At 44.5% G+C, this 18096-nt stretch overlaps 1 protein-coding gene across 1 annotated transcript in view; it reads right to left on the bottom strand.

Moving 5' to 3' along the window:
• LOC142663101 (uncharacterized) overlaps positions 1-18096 on the bottom strand; it is a 110751-nt gene that overhangs the window by 46721 nt on the left and 45934 nt on the right. The window lies entirely within an intron of this gene.

An 18096-nucleotide genomic window follows, 5' to 3' on the forward strand; every position in this document is an offset into this window, starting at 1 on the left:
GGTGACCAGAGAGCAGCTCCATCCTAGTGACTGAAGACCTCTGATGATGTCACGTGATCAGTCACATGAGGGGGTGGAGCTCAGTAGTGTAAGAAGCAGCTGCTGTGGGAGGACTTGTAGATTTCTCCTCTTATACCTCCTCCTGTAATGTCCTCTGATATTCCATAATAACAGCCTGCACATGCTGTGAGTTGTAGTTCTCTCCTCTTATACCTCCTCCTGTAATGTCCTCTGATATTCCATAATAACAGCCTGCACATGCTGGGAGTTGTAGTTCTCTCCTCTTATACCTCCTCCTGTAATGTCCTCTGACATCCCATAATAACAGCCGGGACATGCTGGGAGTTGTAGTTCTCTCCTATTATACCTCCTCCTGTAATGTCCTCTTATATCCCATAATAACAGCCTGGACATGCTGAGAGTTGTAGTTCTCTCCTCTTATACCTCCTCCTGTAATGTCCTCTGATATCCCATAATAACAGCCTACACATGCTGGGAGTTGTAGTTCTCTTCTCTTATACCTCCTCCTGTAATGTCCTCTGATATTCCATAATAACAGCCTGCACATGCTGGGAGTTGTAGTTCTCTCCTCTTATACCTCCTCCTGTAATGTCCTCTGACATCCCATAATAACAGCCGGGACATGCTGGGAGTTGTAGTTCTCTCCTCTCATACATCCTCCTGTAATGTCCTCTGATATCCCATAATAACAGCCTGGACATGCTGGGAGTTGTAGTCCTCTCCTCTTATATCTCCTCCTGTAATGTCCTCTGATATCCCATAATAACAGCCTGGACATGCTGGGAGTTGTAGTTCTCTACTCTTATACCTCCTCCTGTAATGTCCTCTGATATCCCATAATAACAGCCAGGACATGCTGAGAGTTGTAGTTCTCTCCTCTTATACCTCCTCCTGTAATGTCCTCTGATATCACATAATAACAGCCTGGACATGCTGGGAGTTGTAGTTCTCTCCTCTTATACCTCCTCCTGTAATGTCCTCTGATATCCCATAATAACAGCCTGGACATGCTGGGAGTTGTAGTTCTCTCCTCTTATACCTCCTCCTGTAATGTCCTCTGATATCCCATAATAACAGCCTGGACATGCTGAGAGTTGTAGTTCTCTCCTCTTATACCTCCTCCTGTAATGTCCTCTGATATCCCATAATAATAGCCTGGACATGCTGGGAGTTGTAGTTCTCTCCTCATACCTCCTCCTGTAATGTCCTCTGATATACCATGATAACAGCCAGGACATGGTGAGAGTTGTAGTTCTCTCCTCTTATACCTCCTCCTGTAATGTCCTCTGACATCCCATAATAACAGCCTGGACATGCTGTGAGTTGTAGTTCTCTCCTTCTTATACCTCCTCCTGTAATGTCCTCTGACATCCCATGATAACAGCCTGGACATGCTGGGAGTTGTAGTTCTCTCCTCTTATACCTCCTCCTGTAATGTCCTCTGATATCCCATGATAACAGCCTGGATATGTTGGGAGTTGTAGTTCTCTCCTCTTATACCTCCTCCTCCTGTAATGTCCTCTGACATCCCATGATAACAGCCTGGACATGCTGGGAGTTGTAGTTCTCTCCTCTTATACCCCCTCCTGTAATATCCTCTGACATCCCATAATAACAGCCTGGACATGCTGGGAGTTGTAGTTCTCTCCTCTTATACCTCCTCTTGTAATGTCCTCTGATATCCCATGATAGCCTGGACATGCTGGAAGTTGTAGTTCTCTCCTCTTATACCTCCTCCTGTAATGTCCTCTGACATCCCATAATAACAGCCTGGACATACTGGGAGTTGTAGTTCTCTCCTCTCATACCTCCTCCTGTAATGTCCTCTGATATCCCATGATAGCCTGGACATGCTGGAAGTTGTAGTTCTCTCCTCTTATACCTCCTCCTGTAATGTCCTCTGACATCCCATAATAACAGCCTGGACATGCTGGGAGTTGTAGTTCTCTCCTCTTATACCTCCTCCTGTAATGTCCTCTGACATCCCATGATAACAGCCTGGACATACTGGGAGTTGTAGTTCTCTCCTCTTATATTTCCTACTGTAATGTCCTCTGACATCCCATAATAACAGCCTGGACATGCTGGGAGTTGTAGTTCTCACCTCTTATACCTCCTCCTGTAATGTCCTCTGATATCCCATGATAACAGCCTGGACATGCTGGGAGTTGTAGTTCTCTCCTCTTATATTTCCTACTGTAATGTCCTCTGACATCCCATAATAACAGCCTGGACATGCTGAGAGTTGTAGTTCTCTCCTCTCATACCTCCTCCTGTAATGTCCTCTGATATCCCATGATAACAGCCAGGATGTGCTGAGAGTTGTAGTTCTCTCCTCTTATACCTCCTCCTGTAATGTCCTCTGATATCCCATGATAACAGCCTGGACATGCTGGGAGTTGTAGTTCTCTCCACTTATACCTCCTCCTGTAATGTCCTCTGACATCCCATAATAACAGCCTGGACATGCTGGGAGTTGTAGTTCTCTCCTCTCATACCTCCTCCTGTAATGTACTCTGATATCCCATGCTAACAGCCAGGACGTGCTGAGAGTTGTAGTTCTCTCCTCTCATACCTCCTCCTGTAATATCCTCTGATATCCCATGATAACAGCCTGGACATGCTGGGAGTTGTAGTTCTCTCCTCTTATACCTCCTCCTGTAATGTCCTCTGATATCCCATGATAACAGCCAGGACGTGCTTAGAGTTGTAGTTCTCTCCTCTTATACCTCCTCCTGTAATGTCCTCTGATATACCATAATAACAGCCTGGACATGCTGGGAGTTGTAGTTCTCTCCTCTTATACCTCCTCCTGTAATGTCCTCTGATATCCCATAATAACAGTCTGGACATGCTGGGAGCTGTAGTTCTCTCCTCTTATACCTCCTCCTGTAATGTCCTCTGATATCCCATAATAACAGCCTGGACATGCTGGGAGTTGTAGTTCTCTCCTATTATACCTCCTCCTGTAATGTCCTCTGACATCCCATGATAACAGCCTGGACATGCTGGGAGTTGTAGTTCTCTCCTCTTATACCCCCTCCTGTAATGTCCTCTGACATCCCATAATAACAGCCTGGACATGCTGGGAGTTGTAGTTCTCTCCTCTCATACCTCCTCCTGTAATGTCCTCTGATATCCCATGATAGCCTGGACATGCTGGAAGTTGTAGTTCTCTCCTCTTATACCTCCTCCTGTAATGTCCTCTGACATCCCATAATAACAGCCTGGACATGCTGGGAGTTGTAGTTCTCTCCTCTTATACCTCCTCCTGTAATGTCCTCTGACATCCCATGATAACAGCCTGGACATGCTGGGAGTTGTAGTTCTCTCCTCTTATACCCCCTCCTGTAATGTCCTCTGACATCCCATAATAACAGCCTGGACATGCTGGGAGTTGTAGTTCTCACCTCTTATACCTCCTCCTGTAATGTCCTCTGATATCCCATGATAACAGCCTGGACATGCTGGGAGTTGTAGTTCTCTCCTCTCATATTTCCTACTGTAATGTCCTCTGACATCTCATAATAACAGCCTGGACATGCTGAGAGTTGTAGTTCTCTCCTCTCATACCTCCTCCTGTAATGTCCTCTGATATCCCATGATAACAGCCAGGACGTGCTGAGAGTTGTAGTTCTCTCCTCTTATACCTCCTCCTGTAATGTCCTCTGATATCCCATGATAACAGCCTGGACATGCTGGGAGTTGTAGTTCTCTCCACTTATACCTCCTCCTGTAATGTCCTCTGACATCCCATAATAACAGCCTGGACATGCTGGGAGTTGTAGTTCTCTCCTCTCATACCTCCTCCTGTAATGTACTCTGATATCCCATGCTAACAGCCAGGACGTGCTGAGAGTTGTAGTTCTCTCCTCTCATACCTCCTCCTGTAATGTCCTCTGATATCCCATGATAACAGCCTGGACATGCTGGGAGTTGTAGTTCTCTCCTCTTATACCTCCTCCTGTAATGTCCTCTGATATCCCATGATAACAGCCAGGACGTGCTTAGAGTTGTAGTTCTCTCCTCTTATACCTCCTCCTGTAATGTCCTCTGATATACCATAATAACAGCCTGGACATGCTGGGAGTTGTAGTTCTCTCCTCTTATACCTCCTCCTGTAATGTCCTCTGATATCCCATAATAACAGTCTGGACATGCTGGGAGCTGTAGTTCTCTCCTCTTATACCTCCTCCTGTAATGTCCTCTGATATCCCATAATAACAGCCTGGACATGCTGGGAGTTGTAGTTCTCTCCTATTATACCTCCTCCTGTAATGTCCTCTGATATCCCATGATAACAGCCAGGACGTGCTGAGAGTTGTAGTTCTCTCCTCTTATACCTCCTCCTGTAATGTCCTCTGATATCCCATGATAACAGCCTGGACATGTTGGGAGTTGTAGTTCTCTCCTCTTATACCTCCTCCTGTAATGTCCTCTGACATCCCATGATAACAGCCTGGACATGCTGGGAGTTGTAGTTCTCTCCTCTTATACCTCCTCCTGTAATGTCCTCTGATATCCCATAATAACAGCCTGGACATGCTGGGAGTTGTAGTTCTCTCCTCTTATACCTCCTCCTGTAATGTCCTCTGATATCCCATGATAACAGCCTGGACATGCTGGGAGTTGTAGTTCTCTCCTCTTATACCTCCTCCTGAAATGTCATCTGACATCCCATAATAACAGCCTGGACATGCTGGGAGTTGTAGTTCTCTCCTCTTATACCTCATCCTGTAATGTCCTCTAATATCACATAATAACAGCCTGGACATGCTGAGAGTTGTACTTCTCTCCTCCTATACCTCCTCCTGTAATGTCCTCTGATATCACATAATAACAGTCTGGACATGCTGGGAGTTGTAGTTCTCTCCTCTTATACCTCCTCCTGTAATGTCCTCTGATATCCCATAATAACAGCCTGGACATGCTGGGAGTTGTAGTTCTCTCCTCTTATACCTCCTCCTGTAATGTCCTCTGACATCCCATGATAACAGCCAGGACGTGCTGGGAGTTGTAGTTCTCTCCTCTTATACCTCCTCCTGTAATGTCCTCTGATATCCGATGATAACAGCCTGGACATGCTGGGAGTTGTAGTTCTCTCCTCTTATACCTCCCCCTGAAATGTCCTCTGACATCCCATGATAACAGCCTGGACATGCTGGGAGTTGTAGTTCTCTCCTATTATACCTCCTCCTGTAATGTCCTCTGAGACATCCCATAATAACAGCATGGACATGCTGGGAGTTGTAGTTCTCTCCTCTTATACCTCCTCCTGTAATGTCCTCTAATATCCCATAATAACAGCCTGGACATGCTGGGAGTTGTAGTTCACTCCTCCTATACCTCCTCGTGTAATGTCCTGTAATATCACATAATAACAGCCTGGACATGCTGAGAGTTGTACTTCTCTCCTCCTATACCTCCTCGTGTAATGTCCTCTAATATCACATAATAACAGCCTGGACATGCTGGGAGTTGTAGTTCTCTCCTCTTATACCTCCTCCTGTAATGTCCTCTGATATCCCATGATAACAGCCTGGACATGCTGGGAGTTGTAGTTCTCTCCTCTTATACCTCCTCCTGCAATGTCCTCTGACATCCCATAATAACAGCCTGAACATGCTGGGGGTTGTAGTTCTCTCCTCTTATACCTCCTCCTCTAATGTCCTCTGATATCCGATAATAACAGCCTGGACATGCTGGGAGTTGTAGTTCTCTCCTTATATACCTCCTCCTGTAATGTCCTCTGATATCCCATAATAACAGCCCGGACATGCTGACAGTTGTAGTTCTCTCCCCTCTTATACCTCCTCCTCCAATGTCCTCTGATATCACATAATAAAAGTCTGGACATGCTGGGAGTTGTAGTTCTCTCCTTATATCTCCTCCTGTAATGTCCACTGATATCCCATAATAACAGCGTGGACATGCTGGGAGTTGTAGTTCTCTCCTCATACCTTCTCCTGTAATGTCCTATAATATCCCATAATAACAGCCTGGACATGCTGGGAGTTGTAGTTCTCTCTTATACCTCCTCCTGTAATGTCCTCTGATATCCCATAATAACAGCCTGGACATGCTGGGAGTTCTAGTTCTCTCCTCTTATACCTCCTCCTGTAATGTCCTCTGATATCCCATAATAACAGTCTGGACATGCTGGGAGTTGTAGTTCTCTCCTCTTATATCTCCTCCTGTAATGTCCTCTGATATCCCATAATAACAGCCTGGACATGCTGGGAGTTGTAGTTCTCTCCTCTTATACCTCCTCCTCCTGTAATGTCCTCTGATAGCCTATAATAACAGCCTGGTCATGCTGGGAGTTGTAGTTCTCTCCTCTTATACCTCCTCCTGTAACGTCCTCTGTTATCACATAATAATAGCCTGGACATGCTGGGAGTTGTAGTTCTCTCCTCTTATACCTCCTCCTGTAATGTCCTCTGATATCACATATTAACAGCCTGGACATGCTGGGAGTTGTAGTTCTCTCCTCTTATACCTCCTCCTGTAATGCCCTCTGATATCCCATAATAACAGCCTGGACATGCTGGGAGTTGTAGTTCTCTCCTCTTATACCTCCTCCTGTAATGTCCTCTGATATCCCATGATAACAGTCTGTACATGCTGGGAGTTGTAGTTCTCTCCTCTTATACCTCCTCCTGTAATGTCCTCTGATATCCCATGATAACAGCCTGAATAAGGAGAAAAGAGCCACGGCGCCACTTGGTATGGATCAAAGAAGGTGAGGTGAGAATGGGAGGAAATACATATGCTCACCGTGTGGTTTAAAAGAGTTCAGCGCTGGGGTCCACGGGGTAGCTGCTGTCAGATCCGAGCCGGCGCCGAGTTGACCGCTTGGGTACGAGAGATGCAGGTAAAAACAATAGGATCTATAACGGCGCTGCTGCTTATTGTGGACAAGGTAAGTATCCTGAAGTCAAGTTTAAAGTTTGTAAAAACTGTTTAATCGCTGTTTAATCCACAATAAGCAGCAGCGCCGTTATAGATCCTATTGTTTTTACCTGCATCTCTCATGATAACAGCCTGGACATGCTGGGAGTTGTAGTTCTCTCCTCTTATACCTCCTCATGTAATATCCTCTGATATCACATATTAACAGCCTGGACATGCTGGGAGTTGTAGTTCTCTCCTCTTATACCTCCTCCTGTAACGTCCTCTGTTATCACATAATAATAGCCTGGACATGCTGGGAGTTGTAGTTCTCTCCTCTTATACCTCCTCCTGGAGTGTCCTCTGATATCCCATAATAACAGGCTGGCATGCTGAGAGTTGTAGTTCTCTCCTCTTATATCTCCTCCTGTAATGTCCTCTGTTATCCCATAATAACAGCCTGGACATGCTGGGAGTTGTAGTTCTCTCCTATTATACCTCCTCCTGTAATGTCCTCTTATATCCCATAATAACAGCCTGGACATGCTGGGAGTTGTAGTTCTCTCCTTTTATAACTCATCCTGTAATGTCCTCTGATATCCCATAATAACAACCTGGACATGCTGACAGTTGTAGTTCTCTCCCCTCTTATACCTCCTCCTGTAATGTCCTCTGATATCCCATAATAACAGCCTGGACATGCTGAGAGTTGTAGTTCTCTCCTCTTATACCCTCTCCTGTAATGTCCTCTGATATCCCATAATAACAGCCTGGACATGCTGGGAGTTGTAGTTCTCTCCTTTTATAACTCATCCTGTAATGTCCTCTGATATCCCATAATAACAGCCTGGACATGCTGACAGTTGTAGTTCTCTCCCCTCTTATACCTCCTCCTGTAATGTCCTCTGATATCCCATAATAACAGCCTGGACATGCTGAGAGTTGTAGTTCTCTCCTCTTATACCCTCTCCTGTAATGTCCTCTGATATCCCATAATAACAGTCTGGACATGCTGAGAGTTGTAGTTCTCTCCTCTTATACCTCCTCCTGTAATGTCCTCTGTTATCCCATAATAACAGCCTGGACATGCTTACAGTTGTAGTTCTCTCCTCTTATACCTCCTCCTGTAATGTCCTCTGATATCCCATAATAACAGCCTGGGCATGCTTGGAGTTGTAGTTCTCTCCTCTTATACCTCCTCCTGTAATGTCCTCTGACATCCCATAATAACAGCCTGGACATGCTGGGAGTTGTAGTTCTCTCCTCTTATACCTCCTCCTGCAATGTCTTCTGACATCCCATAATAACAGCCTGGACATGCTGGGAGTTGTAGTTCTCTCCTCTTATACCTCCTCCTGTAATGTCCTCTGATATCCCATAATAACAGCCTGGACATGCTGAGAGTTGTAGTTCTCTCCTCTTATACCTCCTCCTGTAATGTCCTCTGTTATCACATAATAACAGTCTGGACATGCTGGGAGTTGTAGTTCTCTCTTATACCTCCTCCTGTAATGTCCTCTGATATCCCATAATAACAGCCTGGACATGATGGGAGTTGTGGTTCTCTCCTCTTATACCTCCCGTAATGCCCTCTGATATCCCATAATAACAGCCTGGACATGCTGGGAGTTGTAGTTCTCTCCTCTTATACCTCCTCCTGTAATGTCCTCTGATATCCCATAATAACAGCCTGGACATGCTGGGAGTTGTAGTTCTCTACTCTTATACCTCCTCCTGTAATGTCCTCTGACATCCCATAATAACAGTCTGGACATGCTGGGAGTTGTAGTTCTCTCCTCTTGTACCTCCTCCTGTAATGTCCTCTGATATCCCATAATAACAGCCTGGACATGCTGGGAGTTGTAGTTCTCTCCACTTATACCTCCTCCTGTAATGTCCTCTGATATCCCATAATAACAGCCTGGACATGCTGAGAGTTGTAGTTCTCTCCTCTTATACCTCCTCCTGTAATGTCCTCTGATATCACATAATAACAGTCTGGACATGCTGGGAGTTGTAGTTCTCTCTTATACCTCCTCCTGTAATGTCCTCTGATATCCCATAATAACAGCCTGGACATGATGGGAGTTGTGGTTCTCTCCTCTTATACCTCCTGTAATGTCCTCTGATATCCCATAATAACAGCCTGGACATGCTGGGAGTTGTAGTTCTCTCCTCTTATACCTCCTCCTGTAATGTCCTCTGATATCCCATAATAACAGCCTGGACATGCTGGGAGTTGTAGTTCTCTCCTCTTATACTCTCCTCCTGTAATGTCCTCTGATATCCCATAATAACAGCCTGGACATGCTGAGAGTTGTAGTCCTCTCCTCTTATACCTCCTCCTGTAATGTCCTCTGATATCCCATAATAACAGCCTGGACATGCTGGGAGTTGTAGTTCTCTCCTCTTATACCTCCTCCTGTAATGTCCTCTGATATCCCATAATAACAGCCTGGACATGCTGGGAGTTGTAGTCCTCTCCTCTTATACCTCCTCCTGTAATGTCCTCTGATATCCTATAATAACAGCCTGGACATGCTGGGAGTTGTAGTTCTCTCTTATGCCTCCTCCTGTAATGTCCTTTGATATCCCATAATAACCTGGACATGCTGGGAGTTGTAGTCCTCTCCTCAAACTCTGTATTGTCCGGTGATATCTGTGTGTATAGCATACAGTGCAGGCAGCACAGATGGGTTTTTCTCATGAAGCGCACACATTCTCTCTACTACTTGGTGACGGGGACATTTTCCTGTAATGGTGAAATAACGACACTTCGCAGCCTCATACATGATCCTACACCGTCCTCTGACCCAGCGGGACGCTTCCTATATCTAGATTTTACCATTTTTCTTCACTATACTGAACATTATTTTGCCCTTAGGGAAGGCGACTTCAATATCACACAATGAAGGTTATAGATCTGGTTCATCCACACAGGACACCGCAGCAGCAGCCTCTGTCCTTGTGAATCTCCCAACTATCGTTCCGCCATCCCGGTGCCTCAAACACCCAAATAAAAAAAGATGATTCATTTTACACACATGAGAGCCCATTTCAAGTATGGACTATTTCTAAAGTACTGCGGTGTATAGTACCAGCGATCAAACGATCACTTGTTCAAATCCCCTAGGGGGACTAAATAACAAAAGTGAAAAAAAAAGTTAAATACGTTTTTTTTTTAAATACAAAACAAAAATATTAAAAGTTAAAAAAAAAAGTTCTAATTTTCCCCTAAAGTAGTAGAACATGTTTCTTCCACATAATTGGGATCACCGAGTCCGTAAAACTTTGAAGTATTATAAAATACAGATGTAGCCATCTAACATTATTTAGTCCGCACGTTGAACGCCAAAAAATAAAGAACACCAGTATTGTTGTTTTGTGGTCATCTCAGCTCCCAAACAAATGGAGTAAAAAGTAATCAAAAAGTCGCTGTAGCAGAAATGGTACTAATAATAGTCCCAGCTCGCCCCGCAAAAAACAAGCCTTCACGCCGTTCCATCGACGGAAAAATAAAAAGTGATAGGTCCCGGAACGTGACGACACAAAAGACTTTTTTTTAGCAACATATGGTTGTTTCTTTGTAAAAATAGTAAAATGTAAAAAACAATATAAACAAGCTATTGGCGTAATCATAAGAACTACAACTCGTCCCACAAAAAAAAGAAGCCCTCGTACGACTATGTCGACAGAAAAAAAAAAAAGTTATGACTTTCGGAATGCAAGGAGGAAAAACGAAAATGAAAAACGAAAAATGTCTTCGGCGGCAAGTGGTTAGAAACAAAATAAAAACATTGTTTAAAAGAATTACATGAAAGTCCACGGCAGCCTGAAGTCTGACTCCTCCCACACAGGTGACTGATCACATAGTCATGACATCATCAAAAGTCCTTTAGCTCCTCCGGCAGCACAGCTGACTCCTCCCACACGTGACTGATCACATAGTAATGACATCATCAAAAGTCTTTTAGCTCCTCCAACAGCACAGCCTGGACCCTGACTCCCCCCCACACATGTTGCCCCTAGTTTCCCGGACAGAGATAAGTTACTGGTCAGTGTGTGACTTGTAGTTCTTGTCTCAGAGTACATGTATGAGACCTTATATTTATACTACACACCTGTACGTGGTATGTAGCCATGGAGTTTTATAGTAGCGCATACATGCGGAACGTTGTGTTTCCACTATATAAATAGGCATGGGATATTTAATAGGAATATAGTCTGTGAGCAAGGGTCAATATAACGGGCATATAGGGCATCGACGTGGGCTTCTTGACCAGCGTAATGCGTGTTGATATGACGTTATATAGTACATGGCGATGGGCAGAGGCGTAGCTAGGTTCTCCAGCACCCGGGGCAAAGATTCAGTTTGGCGCCCCACCCCACCCCCCCCCCAACCTCTTTCCCGACATCTCCTTCCCCCTCGCCGTGTTTGTTTTCTCTACCAATCAATGACGTGTCATTTCTTTTCCACATTTCTTTTTATGTAACTCGAGCATAAAAACCTTTGTACATTTTACAAGCAATATAGTTCTATACACAACACAAGAACAAAGCTCAGTACATATATACAGCAACAAAACCAAGCTCAGTACATATATACAGCACCAGCACAAATACAGCTCAATTTAGTGCAACCCCTGCCATATAGGTTTGTGCGGCGTAAAACTACAGCTCCCAGCATGGGCCGAAGCAATGGTGAGGATATGCTGGGTGTTGCGGTTTCACAAAAAATAAATCCTATCATAATCATACCACCCATCATCTCTCTGCAGATCATACAGTGACTACAGTGCTGATTAGAGGCAGAGTGAACATTTACATGTTACAAGTTCTACTGAATATTTTCCCACAAAACTATATATGAATCTGCTCAGCTCCGCCCGCTCCATAACATACTGCCTGCTGTTTCTTCAATGTGACAGGTTCCCTTTAAGTTATTAGGGCTGAAGTAGATAGAATGGTAATAAAGACACGTTATCACATTTATTTGTACGTCTGTAATGTTTTATCATGTAAAGTTTAAGTATAGTGGGCAGACTTATTAAGACTGGCGTGTAATATGCCAGTCTAAATAACCCATTCGCTGGTGTAGGATGCAACATATTTATTAAGAGGCGAATGCCTCTTAATAAATGTTGTATCTTTCCGTTAGCCGGGCGTAACAACCCCCACCCATCAGACAAAAAACAACATACTCACCTCACCGCTCTTCTCCCCACCGGGTCCCCTCCAGCTCCCTCTACATGACACGACTCATTCAAGGTACTGAGCCCGGCAGCGCCCGTATCTATGTGATGACACAGCGCTGATGATGATGGCGAGTGCTGCGTGGCACAGGTACTGACACTGCCCGGGGTCAGTACCTTGAATGAGCCCTCGGCACGAAGAGGGAGCTTGCGGGAAGAAGAAAAAAAAAGGGAGCGGGGAGTTAAGTTTAAATTCTTATTTTTTTAATGTGTCTGATGGGGAAGGGGGTACTGGGATCAGGTGTGGGGCCTCTGTTACCAACAGCTCTGGGCACGGTGCAGGTTATCGGGGACCAATCTGTGTCCCTGACCATGTGATCGCTGTGAAAACCAATCACAGCGAGCACATTTGTTTTATTTTTACTTTTCTGGCAGTAAATCTCCTGCCTCTTTTCTTCTCCTCACACATTGTTTCAGTGTGAGGAGAAGAAGAGACGTAGGGAGAATCTGCCAGAAGAATAATGTAAATCTTTAGTAGAATATTAGAATAGGCAGGTAGGGAATATATATATATATATATATAGCCACATATATATTATTTATATATAATATATCAATAGCGGTTTATTTATTGTTAGCGGTTGTGTAGATTGTAGTTTGTGTGTGTGTATATATAATCTGTTATAAAAAAATATATAAAAAAATAATAATTGTTTGTTTAGTTAGTGCTGGTGACATTATGGCGAGGAAGTTATTTAGCGCTGAGGAAACATACGCCATGCTGTGGTCAGAGTCTGGGACCGCATCAGAGATGGAACCTGTTGTAGGCAGGGATGATGATCGCATCACTTCAGGTTCATCTTCAGGGGACGTTGTCCCTGACGCAGTAGAAACAGCAGACATAGAAGCGCAGGGCCTAGTAGCGCTGTAGCACGGGACAGCCTGGTCCCTCCAGTCCAGGCTCTTGTATGGGCACCTGCTTCATCTTTTGGGCCTAGAATCCATGGATTTACTGCCACTCCCGGCATAACTGTGGACTATGCAAATTTTGCCCAAATGGATTACTTCCATTTATTTATTACAGACGACCTATTAAATAGAATTGTCCACGAAATGAATTTATATGTCACTTAGTATATAAGGCAGAAACCTTTATCCACCCATGCCAGAGATTGGACGCCCACCAATTTGCCAAAATTCAAAAAGAAAATTGGTAAAAAAGCCCTCCATTAGGTCTTACTGGTCAACAAGACCCGCCCAAGCCACCCCAGTGTATTCTGCAGTAACGCCCAGGTCTCGTTATCAGACAATAATGAGGTTCCTCCACTTCACTGACAACGCACAGGCCCCCCCAAGTACCGATGCAAACCGGGATCGGTTGTTCAAAATAAGACCGCTAATAAGTTCCCTCATTAATAATATTTCTGCAACTCTACACCCCTGAGCAGAATGTAAGTGTGGACGAATCCCTCCTCAACTTCCATGGAAGACTTCGCTTTCGCCAATATCTACCTTCTAAAATTGCAAGATATGGCGTTAAGCTTTATAAATTGTGTGAAAGCGGGTCAGGATATACCAGCGCCTCCAGATTGTATGAAGGACAGGACCGCTCAATGTTCCTGGATGCCCCCCTGATCTTTCCACCAGCAGTAAGATCGTGTGGGAGATAATGCAGCCGCTGCTTCACCAGGGGTACCACCTGTACTGCCATCCTTTTTATTCCAGTGTGCCCCTGTTTAGGCATTTGCATGCTGCAAGGACCGGGCATGTGGTACAATGCGCAAAAACAGAATTGGTTTTCCGCAGCAATTAGTGGGGAAGCGCATGGTAAAGGGGGACTCCTGCGCTGACGCATCTGAGGAATTGCTGGCGGTCAAGTTCAGGGATCGCAAAGACGTGTATGTGCCAAGCACGATTCATACCGCAGGAACAGCGGCAGTGAGGGAAAGAGGGGCAACATCGGACAAGTACCGACCAGGGAGCGTGTCCGAATATAACAAGTACACGGGGGGGGGGGGATTTAAGCGACCGGGTTTTACAGCTCTATTTAGTAAAACACAAAACTAAAACTTGGTACAAAAAAGTGGCCATTTATCTTCTGCAGGCGACAAATCCACAACTCATTTGTGCTCTATAATAAAAACAGAGGCAGAGACAAATATTGGGATTTCCAGTAGAAAATTACTGAAGGCCTCATATTTGATGTTCAGGACACCCGAGATGCCCCCAGTCTGAGGATGTCACGCGACCGACTGAAAGACACTTCATCACTCGCATTCCCCCAACACCAACCAGAAGCGACCCCCCAGAAAAAGTGCCGCGTCTGCAGAAAAGACGGGCACCGCAGAGATTCCCGATATTTATGTCCCTCACAACCAGGCCCGTGCAGTCACCCATGTTTAGAAAATACCATAATGTTCTGAATTATTCGATTTGAGTTAATTAGTTGAAAATATATTTGCCCTACATTACATTTTTATTTTTACAATGATTTTTCTCCAAGGGTGAGGGAGGGAATGGGGGGTGGGGGTGAGGGAGGGAATGGGGGGTGGAGGTGAGGGAGGGAATGGGGGGTGGGGTGAGGGAGGGAATGGGGGGTGGGGGTGGGTGAGGGAGGGAATGGGGGGTGGGGGTGAGGGAGGGAATGGGGGGTGGGGTGAGAGAGGGAATGGGGTGTGGGGTGAGGGAGGGAGGGGAGGGGTGGGGGGAGGTCATGTTTGATGTTTTCTAAAGTTCATCTGCTGGAGAGCTCCACTTGCATAAACCTGCAATTTCTTATGTTAGGAAACCCCAAAAATTCATTCCCATCATACCCCTAGATGAATATTTTGGACGTGTTATAGAAACTCTGCTGAGATTTGTGAAATAATCTTCTATCGTCCGCCGTCCTACATCTCCATGTGATAAATAAGGCCACATATGTGGTATCCCCGTGCACGGGAGAAGTGGCAGAATGTGAAAGGAGATGAATTTTGTCCGTGGTCTATACCGTGTGTGGAAAATGCTCAAGTAAACTGACGCATTTGCTAAATTCTTGAATTTTTTTCCAATTTTGCCCACTTTAGAGAAAAAAATAAAAATGATATATACTGAGAAATGGCACTAAAACAAAGCCCCGTCTGTCCTTTAAAAAGAGGGTAAAATTCAAAGATGAACTTAAGTATTACTTAAGGGTATGTGCACACACACTAATTACGTCCGTAATTTACGGACGTATTTTGGCCGCAAGTTCCGGACCGAACTCAGTGCAGGGAGACATAGTTATGTACGACGCTAGGAGTCCCTGCCTCGCTGCCGGACAACTGTCCCGTACTGTAATCATGTTTTCAGTACGTGACAGTTGTCCTGCAGCGAGGCAGGGACTCCTAGCATCGTACATAAGTATGATGCTAGGAGCCCGGCTCCCTGCACTGTGTTCGGTCCGGTACTTGCGGCCGAAATACGTTCGTAAATTACGGACGTAATTAGTGTGTGTGCACATACCCTAAGTGTCCCTCCGTTCTCAGGACAAAATTATTAATATGATGGGGTATATGGCGTAATATTACCTGCTGCCCTCCAGTTGCCCCCTATTGTGTGGATTTAGGATCCCCTCGCTGTCGTCTTAAAATGGCGACAGAGCTCCATCTGTTCACAGATTGGACAAAACTGCTCATGTGAGCAGCTCTGGCCAATCTGGGAACAGTGGGAGTGTCTCAGACTCATAGTCTAAGAAGCACTGCAGCCGTTTTGTGACAACAGAGAGGGGACCGTAAAAACGGAAGGTCGATGGCAGAAGGGCACAACTGGAGGGCAACAGATATTATTACTTCATATTTAAAATGTTGTCCGGGAACCAGAGCGTCGCTTTAATCACTGTATAAATGAAAAGTTTTACAACGTCCCACATACTTTGTGTTTCAATTCCTCACCTGGAAACGCGTCTCATGCCTCTTTGCTATGCGCACATCACAGGCCATCAATCTGAATAAAAAACTATTTGAACTCTGTGCGTTCAGCAGAACAAGGTTGTGGTACTGTGAAAAGACTAATGTAAATGAAATACTAGTACAATGGTCACCAATTTGGGCGATAAATTCAATATTTATTTGTAAAAAACACCAAGATTTGGAGAAAATTTGCAAAAATTGGTATTTTTCTAAATTTAAATGTATCTGCTTGTAAAACCGACAGTAATACCACACAAAATACTTACTAGTTTATATTTCCCACATGTCTACTTTATGTTTGCATCGTTTTTTGAACATTCTTTTATTTTTTTAGGACGTTACAAGGCTTTGAACTTTAGCAGCAATTTCTCATATTTTCAAGAAAATTTCAATAGGCCATTTTTTTCAGGGACCCGTTCAGTTCTGAAGTGGCTTTGAGGTCCTTATATATTAAAAAGTTCCCATAAATCACCCTATTTTGAAAACTGCACCCCTCAAAGTATTCAAAACAGCATTCAGAAAGTGTATTAACCCTTTAGGCGTTTCACAGGAATTAAAGCAAAGTAGAGGGGAAATTTACAAATTAAATTTTTTTTGCCAAAACTCACTTGTAATACATTTTTTTCTGTAACACGGAAGGTTTTACCCGAGAAACGCAACTAAATATGTATTGCCCAGATTCTGCAGTTTTTAGAAATGTGGCCCTAGTCCACTAATTTACTGAAATACAGGCCTCAGAAGCAAAGGAGCACCCGGTGGATTTTGGGGCCTCCTTTTTTTTTAGAATATATTTTAGGTACCATGTCAGGTTTGAAGAGGTCTTGTGGGGCCAAAACAATAAAAAAGTGACCCCATTTTGGAAACTACACCCCTCAGGGAATTTATCTATGGTTATAGTTAGCATTTTGAAGCCACAGTTTTTTTTGCTAAATTTATTTGAATTAGTATGTGAAGATGAAAATCTACTTTTTTTTCTGAAAAAAGGTAGCCATTTTTTATTTTTACAAGGAATAAAGAAGAAAAAGCGCCCCAACATTTGTAAAACAACTTCTTCCGATTACGGAAATATGCCATATGTGGTAATACACTGCTGTTATGGGACCCACAGCAGGGCTTAGAAGGGAAGGAGCGCTATTTGGCTTTTGGAGCTCAAATTTAGCTGAAATGGTTTTTGGATACTCTGCACATTTTGCATCGCCATATTCTGAGAGCCAGAACGTGTTTATTTTTTCTCCACCGGAGCCGTCATAGGGCTTATTCTTTGCGGGACAATCTGTAGTTTTCATTGGTACCATTTTGGGGTACATGCGATTTTTTGATCACTTTTTATTCCATTTTTTGGCAAGCCCGGTGACCAAAAACCATCAATTCTGACAATGTATCTTTCTTTGTTTTTTTTTATGTCGTTCACCCTGGTCTATAAATGATCTGCCGATCTGCCCTAAACCTATTCAATGTGGCGATCGCAATCGACCACCGCATCGAAGGGGTTAATTGCCGATTTCAGCGACGACAGGCCGCCGATCGGCAACGGGGAGAGCAGGGCAGACACCCTGCACAGTTAACCGCCGCAGCGTCGGACAGAGAAGATACATCGGCTCCAGGCGTCAGAGAGGGTAATATGCCCGTCTCTAGGGAGTTTGCTATGCTTACCTGACACAGTGATGCTGCTGCAGATTCAACTGTACTCTGACGCCTGGAGCTGTGTCTTCCCTCTTCCGACACCAAGGTTGAAGGACCTGTGGGTGACGTCATCGTTCCCACCCAGCTTCTGTCACTGCAGACACACAGCGTGACGTCACCCACAGGTCCTTCAACCTTGGCGTCGGAAGAGAGAAGACACATCAGCTCCAGGCGTCAGAGAGTACATTCGAATCCCCTGATTTTCAGCCGTTTTTTAAACCACTAGCGTATTTTGACGGCTGTTTTTGGAGCGGTTTTTCTATTGAGTCAATGAAAAACGGCTCCAAAAACGGCTCAAGAAGCCACATGCACTTCTTTTTACGAGGTGTGTTTTTAACGCGGCCATTTTTAAAAACGGCCGCATAAAAAACACCCCGTGG

Source organism: Rhinoderma darwinii, chromosome 11 (assembly GCF_050947455.1).
Source record: "Rhinoderma darwinii isolate aRhiDar2 chromosome 11, aRhiDar2.hap1, whole genome shotgun sequence".
NCBI lineage: Eukaryota > Metazoa > Chordata > Amphibia > Anura > Rhinodermatidae > Rhinoderma > Rhinoderma darwinii.